This window comes from Ixodes scapularis, unplaced genomic scaffold (genome assembly GCF_016920785.2).
Source record: "Ixodes scapularis isolate PalLabHiFi unplaced genomic scaffold, ASM1692078v2 PGA_scaffold4__175_contigs__length_147842914, whole genome shotgun sequence".
In the NCBI taxonomy this organism is placed as follows: domain Eukaryota; kingdom Metazoa; phylum Arthropoda; class Arachnida; order Ixodida; family Ixodidae; genus Ixodes; species Ixodes scapularis.
Window position 1 is genome coordinate 39,392,350 of NW_024609879.1, and position 12,637 is coordinate 39,404,986.

Sequence of the window (12,637 nt, forward strand, 5' to 3'; positions counted from 1 at the left end):
ATGTTTCCTGTTTTTATGGTCGTCTTTGAAAATAGGCTGAAACCGTCTGCGTGCATAATAGGGCGCCCGCCTGAACATACCAGGCTGGATCGCCAAGACCCAAAATTGTGTTTCGGAAATAAAGACGCAGAAATACCGGTGAGGATGCCGCGATTCTTTGATGTCTCCGACGACCAGCGTGGTAGCAGCGCTTCAACACAGGCTGCAGTGCGATCTCTCCCTTGACAACCTGTGTCGCCCTTCTCTTGCCTTGGGAGTTGGGGAACTTTTCCCCCTCAACTCGCTACATCTGTAGGCAGTCTCCGTTCAAGAAGGGCTTTCTTCTCGCGCAGACCGTCCCCCGCCTCGCGATCGGCTTTCCACGCGGAAGGAATTACCCGACCTTCGTGGTTACTCTGACCTCCCCCCCCCCCCCCCCCCCCAAAAAAAAAAAAAAAAAAAAACTAGATGGCGCCACTGTTCCATCATTGCGCCCGTGTTATCAGGGTTGCGTCCCCGTGGCGCTGAACCCCACGTTGTTGACCGTTAAATAAACAGTTGCGCTTCAACCACCGACCGCGTCGGACGTCTCTCTCTCTCCGTCCGGGGCTCCCGCGCCCGGCCCGCCGGTCACCTCTTCGGCATGTGAGACTCCTCGTTTTTCCGCAGGCCCCACGCAGGCACTGCTCTTCTTTATTTTCTCGGGTGTCCGCATTTTCTTTTAATTACTACATTTTGACGACTGAGGATGAGATATTTTTTTCTTTTTTCTCCGCATTTTCGAACCTTCGCGCCTTTGAGGCTTCGTTTCGCCGATTTTCGTCGCGGCTCTACTCTTCTTAGCATCGTTTTTGAGCGTCCGAGCGGTTGGTTGGGCGTACTCCGCGTCTAGACTGGACGTGTATTTTTTTTAATTTTTAACAAAGAACGGCGCCTTTGTCCGCTGTTTTCAAGATGGCGGCTGCTCAGGGTCGCGTTCCCGCCGAATAGACTACTTCCATAAAGCCCTGCATGCAACACGGCGCGCGTTGCACTCTGGGAACAGTGTTGCCAGGTTGGGCTATAAATAGCCAAATTGGGCTAGTTTTATTTGCAGTTGGCGGGAAAAAATGGTAGTTGGCTATTTGGCTAGTATTGGGCTATTTCTAACCTGTGCATTAGGCTATTTCTGACCTGTGCATTGGGCAATTTCTGACCTGTGCTGGAACCAAAATGCCTGAAAGCACTTGGGTTTATAGGTTCGAATGTATTTTTTAGAGTAAGTTACGTGAACATTTGGTGCTTCAGTCCCTTAACCCTGATGAGTTTGCGACAGCAAACAAATTCGTCTTCTTTTTGCGCGCCTTGTGCAATTGTTTACCTCCGAATGCAAGCATGTGGTGTTATTCCTCCATCTCAACAAGTGACGGCACGATGCGCATTCTTTAGGTTGTCTGACTTCTGCATAGTTCTCCCGTGACATCATTTGTCATTAGGGGTGTCGCGAACTTTTGTCGAACCGGATTTTTTGGACGAACTTTCGGGGTTCGACTGGGTCGAACCGGTTCGACAAACCTTCGACCTTTTCACCAGATTCGACCGGTTCGACTTTGTGGACAGTGTGGCCAGACCTTGATACAAGCATGTATAGGTTTGGAGAATTTTTTTTTTATGCAAAGGGTTGTTTTATTTCATTATCAGTTGCAATTAAATGAAACCAATTCTAATCAATGATGAAGTTAATAACTTTATTGTTTTGTACTGTATTAACCGAATTAACCAATCAGCGCTGCACTTAATTCATGCCTTAGCCATCACCATCCAATCCGAAGCCAACTGGCCAGCCTGTCGCGCATGCGCACACGAGTCGAATCTCAATAAAAGGTTCGTCGAACATTCCACTAAAAGTACGAAAAATTCGACCTGGTCGAACTCGAACCTCGGCCGGTTCGCGACACCGCTATTTGTCATGCGCTTGTACGAGCGTTTGAGGAAGTTCGCCGAACATGCAAGGGACGCCAATTCTGGGGCTATTTTTCTGGATCGACATTTGGCTATTTTTGGGCTAGATCTCGTAGACGTTTGGCGGGTTGGAGTTTAAGCACCTGGCAACCCTGTCTGGGAACAAGTTGGCCAGGGAGGAGAGTGGCATGGTTTCGGTTTCGATCGACACGTTGACAAGAGATTATACACAGAGCGTGGACTATTAACGGCCGTTATCTCATGTTTTCTGGTCCCGAGAGCGTCATTTGTTGTCTCTAAACTAACCTAAATGGCCAGACCTCGAAGCTTTAGCACAAGTCCGAGACGTATAGCTTGTCTTCACATATGCTTGTTGTATTTTTGTACGTGAGCCTTTATGTTAGCGTTTCGAGCTATGGTGAAAGAACCAGTGCTGGGAATCTCGACGCCGCGAAGCTCGGGGATCTTGCTTGTGTACGAGTCAACAAGCTGTAGCAACCAATAAGTGTGCAATAAGCTCGCGCCTTTACATTAGTGTTGTTGATCAGGAAGTTTATTTTGTACCTTCATAGACGAAATATAACTTTTTGCAATTACTGTTTTTCTTGATACGCCTCAATTTTAACACTTCTTATCTCTTATCTGTACTGACCCGCAGCACTGCACGAAGTGAAGTCCCCACCCGCTTGCATTCCACTAATATTCAACATCGTCTATCCGCATAAAGTTATCCTGCATTCACATAGGCACATTCGCACGTACAAACCGTTTTAAGAAAGCAAAAGTCGAGCACTTGTTTGAAGAACTCGCACCGTTCGCTGGAAGTGCGCCGGATGGGCATGAACCCCCCCCCCCCCCCCTATGCGGTGCGCCAAACGAACGAAATTATTCAAAGCACATTTGACGGTTGCTAATGGCCATACTATTTGTTATGTGTTTGCTTTCTTCCTGACTGAGTATGCCGAGATAATTTCACACACCGTTCAGGCACAGATCTTGAGCGTCAGTAAAAGCTCGTCCAAAAAGGCTTAGCGAGGAGTAGGGGACGCTTGTTAGGGCCTCCGTCGTAGCTAGCCGATCTCAGCGTTTGCGAAAACTTTATCTTCTATCAGCATAAAATTGGAGTTGGACATATATGAGGACACGAGGAAGACATCATAGTAACTTTTGTGCAGTAGTGAGGTCGAATTTATTGCGTTTTCTTAAAAGTTTATGCGTCAACGCTGGGCTGAGCTTTGATACTCCTGTGAGGATGCGGCTTGGTTTTCGCCCAATGAAGTAACAAGAAGCGGACGTGTGGCAAACAAAATACATGTAAGGCTCAAGGTGACCAAATTTCAGTTGTAGTTCACTGGTACTAGACGGGATTATTGAAATCTGAGCTCAAAGATGCTCTCGTGAGGTGAGGTGACTGGGCGACGTTTTACTACGTTTGCATACGCACACACAATCTCCGGTGTTTCGGGAACCAACGAAAGTGCCCCGGTCTTCGTTTTGTATCGCTCGAGAATGAGTGCAGTGTACTGTACATTCGTAAAAAGTCAGATAATCGAAAACGCAAGCAGCGCGTTCGGTCGCGGCGGGATAGCATGAGATGAATAAGCTGCTCAATCGAAACCGAACCTGAGTGGCCAACTAGTTCCCGGAGTGCACTGCGTGGTATTTCGCCGCGATGGGGCGCGTCGGTTTTGGAAGAAGTCCATTCCTCCCTACGCCCGGTGAGCCGGTAGCGCCGTGGCTGACTCGGAAGCGCGGCTTCCTGAATTACCTAGAGGCGATCGACGCCGAGGATTTTCCGCCGAAACGCAAGAGGGCGATTTTATTGTCACTTCTCGGCGATGAAGGCAATCGCGTCGTTGATACGTCCAACCTAGCAAGTCCGTCCGTTAGCTCGACTCAAGATGAGTTTCAGGTTTTGTCGTCCGCCCTGGACACCCATTTCGCTTCCGCTCCAAGCATCATTGTTGAGCGTAGGAAGTTCCTCAACCGAGTACAAGGTCCAGGCGAGACCGTTCTCGAGTACCTTGAAGCGCTCAGACGCCTAGCTTCTTTCTGCGATTACGGCGAGGCTTTAGAGAGCCGCGTCGCGTAGATGTTTATTTCGGGGATCCACAGCACAGAAGTGCAGGATCGTTTAATCCGAGAGTCCGACGGAGCTAACGCACCTAGCCTCGATCGTGCTGTCCAACTAGCGCAGCAGTTCGGGCGGGCATCTCGAGATTGCGATCTTTTTCGGCGTTTGACAGACCAAGATCCAAACGCGTCGCACGTGGTAGAGTGTGTCCAAGATGGCCGCGATCTTCAACCGTTGAGCGTTCAGCCTGCCCAAGATGGCGAGGCATCTTCCCGGAGGAACCACCATCCTCCTCCCCGAGACGTGAGCGTCCTTCTCTCCCTCCTTCTCCTCCTTCCCCGTCGGGTCGCGAGTTGAGATCTCCGTCAATCTCCGTGATGCCAACCCTAGGGATTTACCCCTAGATCTAGGGGTTTTCGCTCTCACTTAGAGATTTGAAGACTTTTTGCAGAATCCAAAAATTTCTCAAAGTTTTTTTTTTTTTTTTTTTTAACGTGTGCATTTTTTTTTTTTTTATTATAATTTGGCGAACAGCAAACCACCCTTTTGACCCTTCGAGCCAATCGGAGCGACGAAGCGGCACAGAGAGAGAGAAGCGTTGTGAGAGAGGTTGGGGGAAAAGGAAGGCCAATAGTGTATGCGCACTGGGCCAACACCACCTGTCGACGGGCGCTTTTGCCACTGGCTGGGGTTTGGGGGGGAAAAGTTGGGGGTGAGAGGAGGGGGAAGTGGCACAGGCCCTCTCTCTCTCCCCACCCCCCTTCTACCTTATAACGCTTACACACACACAGCGCAGGAGCAGGAGCAGGCTAGTGTTGAGATGCTCGGTCATCTGATCCCCGATGTAGGTTCAGAAATGAATTTCAAGTGGCCGCATTTTTTTAATGTAAATTTTACATTATTTGGAGTTATTGCCGGTTTATCCCTACTTCCTTATCCTTTTACGAACTCGGTGACCTACGCGCCTCGTTTCCGGCAGGGATGGGCAGTGCATGGTCTCGCTCAATGCGACGCGAGCAGTTTCCTTTGTATTTATTTTGGTGATCCTTTTGTTGGACGTAAGAAACGTTTCCACTTTTCGAAGCAATCCCGGACGCGAAGACAGTAAGCGGGTCTAGCTTTTTGTGACGGTACTATGTAGCGTCGTGGTGAATAGTTATATATATATATTTTTAGTAGCAGGCAGCTTTACGCGCGCATAGCTTGTGACATTATGATTGTGTTATTTTAAGCTTCCCGTCGATGTGACCCGTCTTTACGTCAGTGCGCGTGGGTTGTTACCAATAAACGGATCTGGTGTCCACACGATTCTCTACCACTGTCCACCGTATTTTGGTTCGCGCTGATCACCGCATGCTTCGTGCTGTCCCTGTCCCGGCATATCAGCTTTTACGTGGTCCACCCCAGAGAAGTAAGTGACAACTCTCCAATGGAAGGCGGCGAGGCTGACGAGCCAACTAAGAAAAGAGCTGAAATATATGACCGGGAGGCAGACCCCAAGTATAAAGGATGGCTCGCTGCAAGCAAGAAAGGGGCGCACCACTTCTTTTGCAAGGCCTGCGACGCCGACTGCAAGGGAGGAAAGTCGGAGATGGACCGCCACCTCCAAATGGCCAAGCACAAGAAAAACGCTTCAAGCGTTAAAAGCACGCGCACTCTCACGTCGATGCCATTTGTGAGCGGCCAGACTCAACTCGAGAAGTCTTCCAAAGAGGGAGAAATCAGGTTAACAGCATTTGTCGCCGAGCATAACCTGCCGTTTAATATCATGGGACATTTAGTGGACGCAGTAAAGGCAACGTGTCATGACTCTCAGATCGCAAAGAGCATCACATGCGGGAGAACAAAGTGTGCAGCCATCGTCAAGAACGTTCTCGGTGAGCAGAGCCGGGAGGAGCTCTGCGAGCTACTTCGACAAGAAACATTCTCGCTTCTCGTGGACGAGTCCACGGACCGAGGCACAATTAAGAATCTGTCACTTGTGGCCAGAGTGGTGAACCAGGACGGTAACGTTATAGACGCGTTTCTGGCCTTAGTTCCAGTCGGCGACGCGTCTGACAGTGCCCTGTACGAGCATCTAAAAGCGGTATTCAGCGCTGCCGATATCCCGTACAAAAACAACATGATCGGCTTCACGGCAGACGGCGCGAACGTGATGATGGGGGCCCCTCATTCAGTTGCGGCTCTCTTGAAGGCGGATCATTCCGGGCATTTTCATTATGAAATGCGTCTGCCACTCGTACCACCTCTGCGCATCATACGCGTGCAAGACCCTCCCGAGGGGAGTTGAGGACCTGGTCCGCGACGTCTACTACTACTTTTTGTCTCCAAAGCAAACCTCCGGGTACAAGGAGTTCCAGGCGCTTGCAGACGTAAAACCGCACAAGCTGCTAAACCCGAGTCAGACGCGGTGGCTGTCCCTGCAAGGCGTGGTGACACGCCTCCTCGAGCAGATGCCAGCGCTCATTTTATTTTTCAAGAAAGCGGCCACGGAGGATCGCCTGCTCGCTGCGGAGACAATCCTCGACAAACTGCAAGATCCTTCAACGAAGTTGTACCTTGAGTTTTTGGAATACGTGCTGCCTCTCTTCACGAACCTGAACAAAGAGATGCAGTCTGAAGAGACGAGAATCCACCTGCTCCACGAGAAGGTTTCAGGAGTGCTAAAAACCATCTTGGAGTTTTACATGAAGCCAGAATACCTGGAGGCCACCCCGTTGCCCGACGGCCAGCTCAAAGACCCCACCAAGGTTCTGCCTTTGGACTTCATCTACATCGGAGCCAAACCGACAGCAGCGCTGGCAAGTAACCTTCACGGCTTGGATAAGAGTCAGATCCACTATTTTAGGCTGATGTGTCTAGAATTTTTTATTGAAGCAGCACAACAGATCCATCAGAGGTTCCCCCTGAAGAGTGACCTGATGAAGAATCTACGAGTCTTGGACCCCAAAGTTGTTGCCAACAAGGAAGCTTCATCCATCGCTCCACTAGCGGTGTCTCTCCCACTGCTTGTACCAGCATGCGAAATCATCGACTTGGAGAGAGAATGGAGGCTACTCCAAAACACGGACATGAGCCAACATATGAACTTGGGTGCCAGCCAGTTCTGGAACAGTGTGTCTCAAAGGAGGAGGGCGACGATACACCAGAGTTCCCAGTACTCTCCAGCTACAGCGCTGCCGTCGAGCGTGTGTTTTCACAGGTGAATCTGCTGAAGACGAAGCAGAGGAACAGGCTCTCAACGGAAGCCCTGTGCGGTTTGCTCCACGCGAAGAGAGCTTTGGCGGCTAGCGCATGTTCGAAGCTTGCGATCACACCCGCACGTTTGAAGAGAATGAAAAAAGAAATGTACACAGACGGGTAGAAGCAGCATGTCGCATGGACCGCATGCCTTGAAAAACAGTAGATAAGATGTTCTTTAGTGTTTTTCTACAGAAATAGTGTCTCCCACAAAGCGTATACGTGCTTGCTCGTCCTTCTGTTTCTTTAATCTTGCCCGTGTTGAATGTGTGTTTTGACATCATAGTGATATTGATGATATCCTTGCCCCGTCAAGAAATCTTTGTAATGTAGAGAGATAAGCAATGATTATTATTTGTGTTCTATCATCTATGGTTTTTTTATTTTTGCAGAACTGTAAAGAAGTTCCAGCATTATGGTTAAATGGCTTGTTGCAACGTTAAACAAGAATATGTTAAAAAAAAAGTGAAAGCTGCTTACAACTCCCTGTAACGCCGAATTAGAGCGCAGCTCTTGAGGAGGAGGAGGGAAGGGCACTGAGGGGGGTTACACTAACCAGGGGGGGGTCACGTGACCTTGGGGGGTCACGTGACCCTCAATGCCGATGATGTCATCACTGACGTCACTGATGACGTCATCAGTGACGATGACGATGCGGGTACCGATGACGTCATTAGTGACGTCACTGATGACTTTACCAGGGATGATGACGATGACGATTCGAATGTCGGTGACGTCATCAGTGACGTCGCTGATGACGTCCTCAGTGATGATGACGATGCGGATGTCGGTAACGTCATTAGTGATGATGACGATGCGGATGCCGGTGACGTCATCAGTGACGATGACGATGTGGATGCCGGTGACGACATCAGTGACGGCACTGATGACGTCATCAGTGATGATGACGATGCGGATGTTGGTAACGTCATCAGTGATGATGACGATGCGGATGCCGGTGACGTCATCAGTGATGATGACGATGTGGATGCCGGTGACGTCATCGGTGACGATGACGATGTGGATGCCGGTGACGTCCTCAGTGATGATGACGTCATCAGTGATGATGACGATGTGGATGCCGGTGACGTCATCAGGGACGATGACGTCATTGGGGGGTCACGCGACATCGGCGGGGGTCACGTGACCTCAGGAGTGTCACGTGACTTCGGGGGGTCACGTGACCTCGGGGGGGGGGGGGGTCACGTGACCCCGGTGGGGGGTTCGCGCGGTGCATTATGGGACATTTCCCATGATGCACCGGGGTCACGTGACCTCGGGGGGGGGGTCACGTGCCCCCCCCACGAGGTCACGTGACCCCGGTGGGGGGCTCGCGCGGTGCATTATGGGAGATTTCCCATGATGCACCGCGCGATTACGCCGACGCCGCTCAAGCCGGAAACGGGCCCCTAAGAGCTGCGCTCTAAAAGCTGTGTTGTGTGACTTTACGACGGTCTTTTCATCGCCTATAAACAATAAAAGACAAAGTTAGAGATATTTCGTCCAATCTGGGGATTTTTTCGGCATCAACCTAGGGATAAGTCGACATCAGGGGTTGGCAACACTTCATCTCCCCCATTCACTGATCTCAATGACGTTCGCGCCGCACGTTTTACCGTTTTACCCCCATCGAGGAGCTCACGCGCGCTCGTCGTGCGACTTTTGTTTCTTTTGTGGCCGCAAGAGCCACGCGCGGCAAGATTGTCCGGCATCCGGGGCTACGTGCGTCTCGTGTGGTCGTGCGGGCCACTTCGCCAACGTCTGCCGGAGTCGCCCAAGAAGCAACCGTTACCAGCACCAGCTGGCCTTTCCTGTTGGACGGCGTTCCTCCGTCCACGACTACTACCAGCATCGGCAAGCGAGGCCTGGTCCGACAAGGACCCCCATTCAAGGCGTCACCTTCCCGGACTACGAGCTCCCAGCAACAATCTACACCGTCGCGCCGCCCGATGATTTCCCGGAGCGGTGCCGTTTCTGCGGTGGCCCCTGCCACCCGAGGAAGTTTTGTCCGGCTGCCCACCGCCGCTGCTTCTCCTGCCAGAAGCAAGGACATCTATATACCGTGTCTGCGAGAGTCGACCCCCTTGGCTACGACTCGACCGTGGGGGGCCTAGCAACCCTCCCACCGTGTTCGAGTCCGGCCACCGGAGGCGTCGAAAGATGCGTCACCCTTCGGCGCCCCGAGCGCCACAGTCCCGGCCCGGGGAGGTAACTTGCCCCCGGAGCCTCCAGTTCCTGCTGCAGCCCCGCCTGCAGTTCTTCTAGCTGCAGCCCTGCCTGCAGCCCCGTCTCCAGTTCCTGCCGCTGCCCCGTCAGCCGCAGCCCCTTCTGCTGCAGCCCTGCCTGCAGTTCCTGCCGCTGCCCCGTCAGCCGCAGCCACTTCCGCTGCAGCCCTGCCTGCAGCTCCTACTGAGGGTGCAACCTCCAGCACCTGTGACAGTCCAACAGTGCTGACGCAGCCACCTGTGAGTGTGTGTTCGGTACAAATCACAACGCAGCCCAAGCCGTTCCCCAGACCGGAGCCACCAGAGCCCCAGGGTCCAGACGCCTCCGCGCAAGAGTGTTGTCGGCGGCTGCCAGACATCCTGAAGGACTATTTCATTAACTCTTTTGGACTGGGTTCAAGATATGTGTGAACATTCTGTGAATTTTTCTTTATCCAGCTTATTGCCCCAGCGCAGCCTTTTTTTTCTCAGTGAAGTGCTTTCCGCAAATCTTAATTTTTCGACGTGCTTATTCTTTTCTTAATTTCACATTTTCCAGTGTCTTGACATAGAGTTGTCAGTTGTCATTTCATTTCAATGCATTTCCATACTTCCCAACTGCCCTACATTTTGGCGTCAGTTTGTTTTTCGGTTTTTCGGGAAAGAGTCCATTCAATTTTTTTCCTAAGAGGGAAGGATAGGTTTTTGTGTTTTTTTAAGGAAAGGAAAGTAGTATTTAAATTTTTTTCATTGAAGTCACTCGCCACACTACCTAAATGGCGCCACTGTTCCACCATTGCGCCCGTGTTATCAGGGTTGCGTCCCCGTGGCGCTCAACCCCACGTTGTGGGGTTGAGCGCGAAACACATGAACGACGAAAACCTTCCGATCCGACGTGCGGACTGCCGGAATGACCTTGGGGGGAGAGGGTTTTCGTAGCATCGGAGAGCGTTGAAAACCCTCGCCTCTGACCGTCGTATTGCGCGGTCGGACGTCGGATCGGACGGTTTCGTCGTGAATTCTATTTCGCGCTTTACGCTTCAACCACCGACCGCGGCGGACGTCTCTCTCTCCGTCCGGGGCTCCCGCGCCCGGCCCGCCGGTCACCTCTTCGGCATGTGAGACTCCTCGTTTTTCCGCAGGCCCCACGCAGGCACTGCTCTGATTTATTTTCTCGGGTGTCCGCATTTTCTTTTAATTACTACATTTTTGGCGACGAGGATTTTCTTTTAATTACTACAAGAAGCAACACGAAGAAGCCGGCTGGCTGTGTGGACAAAAACAGTGCGCTGCGCGTTCCCCCTCATGGCCAACCCGCGTGTGGAGTAGGGTAGGGAGCCTTCATGTGCGCAGATGAAGGCACCCTAGACTCCCTCACTGTGCTATGCAAGCCCCAGGCGACGGCTCTTTCTTTTTTTTTTCTCTTTCCCATTTTTGAAGCTGTCGCGTCGTTCGCAGTTTACTGACACTTCGCTTTACTTCGTAATTTTTTTTCTTGAATTTTGTGGGCGAGGGTTGTCGGTGGGCACCCTAGTCGTAACAACAGAGAGCCACTTGCTTGCCCTTAGCCAAGTACGTGGCTTGGCGGAGCTGAGCAGCAAGGGGAACACGGAGGGGAGGGGGGAAAGGGTGCAGGCATAAAAAATTGGGTTGTGTGTGTGTTTATACAGCCTAGAGCTTAAGGCCCGTTCACACTCTTGCAACCTCTTAAACCTGGGTTCCTTAAAACTTCTTAAACCAGAGAACACACTGGCGCCATCTATTGGGAAGCAGTGTAAACTCGGCTGTCCGGCATATTTTTTTTTATTTCTCGCGCATTATCCTTTCTTTCTTGGCTTGAAAAACTTTTGTCAATGTTATAGACGAGCTTTTCTATGGGTATTACGCACATTTGACCTCGGAAATCCCGCAGAACCTTCGCTCTTGTGAAATGCAGTTCCAGAATCACCGTATAGATAGCGCCACAATGCCAGTGTATTCCCTCATTCTGAAAACATTTAAAGGCCACCGTACAGTTCGCGCTTTCCACTTTTTCTGCGTTTCCTCCTCTCCTGCCCTCCTTTCCTTCCTTTACCGCCCTCCCCCGAGGGTACAACACGGAGAATGGATTAGGAGACGCCTCCGTTAATCCGGCCTAACCCGCCGAAGAGGCCTGCTGCTTGACCAAAAATTATTTCGCTGCTCGAAAAAAAAAAAAAAAAAAGTTGCGGGCAACGACCGTATGCGCTTTGCCGGATGCGCAACGCTCCGTCTGCCTTGAACAAGCTGGTATGCATTGGACTAACATTTTTCGAAGCGCGGCAGGTTTAGTGTAGGTCCTATCCTATGGTCCTGCAAGACTTCCCTGTCCGCCACAAGCTAGCCAATAATTCAAGGACATAACGACGGCAGCCTATTCAAACAGTGTAAAATAAAATGTATATAATATTTATAAGAACACCGTTGTCTTCATCGCTTGGCTTTCAAATTTTTAGCGTTGCCAATAATCGTAATCAAACTATTTTTATGATTGAAGACCCCTCGGGCGTGCATCGACCCCAAGATTACGCTTACGTGAAACATGATTCGGCGCGGGAGCAACTCGAGTCACCGTAAACTTTTATTTTTTTTTTTTCAACGTGGATTTTGCTTTTTTATTTAGGTGAGGTACCACTGGCAGAACACGAATCGCATACTTGGAAGGTATATACCGCCTGAAAACTCATATAGCTGGTTGAGTGAATGCAATACTATCGCATTCGTTGAAGTTCGATTTGTTGATTCGAACTTCAACAAATCACACGCACCCATTCTCCCTCTTCCTGTTTACCCAGTGATAGTCGTTCCCTCACGATGCAATACGAGTACAAGTAACTGCAGTTTATGCATTGTTGACGTTGCACAGCCGTGATCGCACGGTTTTAAGAAGCGCTATAGAACGAGCACAAGCGTCGAATTCCGGTACACTGAGTGATTTCTGTCTCACCGCCGTGACGCCACACGAGAAAAGCGATTTCGTTCTGTCTGTGAAATTAGGAACATAGAAATCAAGCTATAATCCCGGTGATAAAACAAAGCGAAATGGATCTCTGCAGCCAATACCCAACCGTTTGCGAGGTGACTAGGCGAAAGCATATATTACCTCCGTGCCTTTACCCTCTGCACACTGCCAGAGAGAGTCATACAAACTCCTTGGAGCTATTGTCAACACGATTGCGTT

At 50.7% G+C, this 12,637-nt stretch overlaps 1 pseudogene; it reads left to right on the plus strand.

Moving 5' to 3' along the window:
• The first annotated feature begins 8,825 nt into the window (after positions 1-8,825).
• Positions 8,826-9,870, plus strand: LOC115332066 (annotated as a pseudogene).
• The last annotated feature ends 2,767 nt before the right edge of the window (positions 9,871-12,637 follow it).